The sequence below is a fragment of the Bison bison genome, unplaced genomic scaffold (genome assembly GCF_000754665.1).
Source record: "Bison bison bison isolate TAMUID 2011002044 unplaced genomic scaffold, Bison_UMD1.0 scf7180017864481, whole genome shotgun sequence".
Taxonomy (NCBI): domain Eukaryota; kingdom Metazoa; phylum Chordata; class Mammalia; order Artiodactyla; family Bovidae; genus Bison; species Bison bison.
In genome coordinates, this window is record NW_011495041.1 from 1,869,088 (window position 1) to 1,870,186 (window position 1,099).

The window sequence follows — 1,099 nt, forward strand, 5'->3', positions numbered from 1 at the left end:
CCGCTCTTTCCCTCCCTACCGCCTCCCCGCCGCTCTCATCCACAGGTTGTTTAATCCCTGGAGGATGGAGCTCTCCTCTGGGAGGGTGGCATTCTACGGTTTTTATACCTTCTGTTAGGAATGAGGTCTTCCCTGGTGACTCAGACGGGAAGATCCCCTGGAGAAGGCGATGGTAACCCACTCCAGTATTCTCGCTTGGAAAATGCCACGGACAGAGGAGCTTGGCAGGCTACAGTCCATAGGGTCGCAATGAGTCGGACACGACTGAGCGACTAACACACTAAAAAAAAGTGTCAAGTGAGGGTTTTTCTTTGGGAAGGGTGGAGATCTAAATAGAGAAGTATTTATTTGGTTCCTCAAACGCATCCACCTTATCTCCATCGACACCGCTCAGCAAACACACGCTCACAGACCGGCAGCCAGCGCCCGCCACGGAGCCCAGACTCCACGCGCTGCGCCAGGGGCGGGCTGGGGGCTCGTTCAGCTGACTGGGGCTGGGGCAGAAGACCGCTATTGTGGCCCCAATTTCTCGCTTTGGGGCAAAAGGGATGGTGCGGTGACCTTGGGAAGGGCCAGGGCAGCGAAACCGCTGGGAGAACTGGCGGGCAAGGGAGGGATCTGGATCCACTTTAGCGGAGCTCCCCGGGTCGCAGCCGAAGTGAGGGGCCTCTGTCCCTGGGGTGTAGGCTGGAGTTGCTTGGGGCAGGGGGTTGAGAGGGGCGGGCGCACTTACCACGGATGCGGTTAGAGGAGCTCGGTCCCCAAGACTGCGGCAGAGAACCGGGACCGGGCGCCGATGTCGCGTCGGTCTATAATGAGCATCCGCACCTTTCCCCGCTCGGAGGGTTTTTATAGCCGGGTGGCGGCGGCGACGGCGGCGGTGGCCGCGGCGGGGGCGGGGAACAATGTGCGGGTCTTGGAGGGGCCGCCGCGCCAATGAGCTGGGCAGGCCCGGGGTGGGGGTGGGTGGGGGGAGTGGGAAGCTGATGTCATCCGGGCTAATTCCGCTCAATGAAACTCGCCGGGCCGGGCACACGCCTCCTCCCAGCGCTCAGCCAATGGGCGCCCGCGGCCGGGAGAGTCTTACCGGAGGGACTGC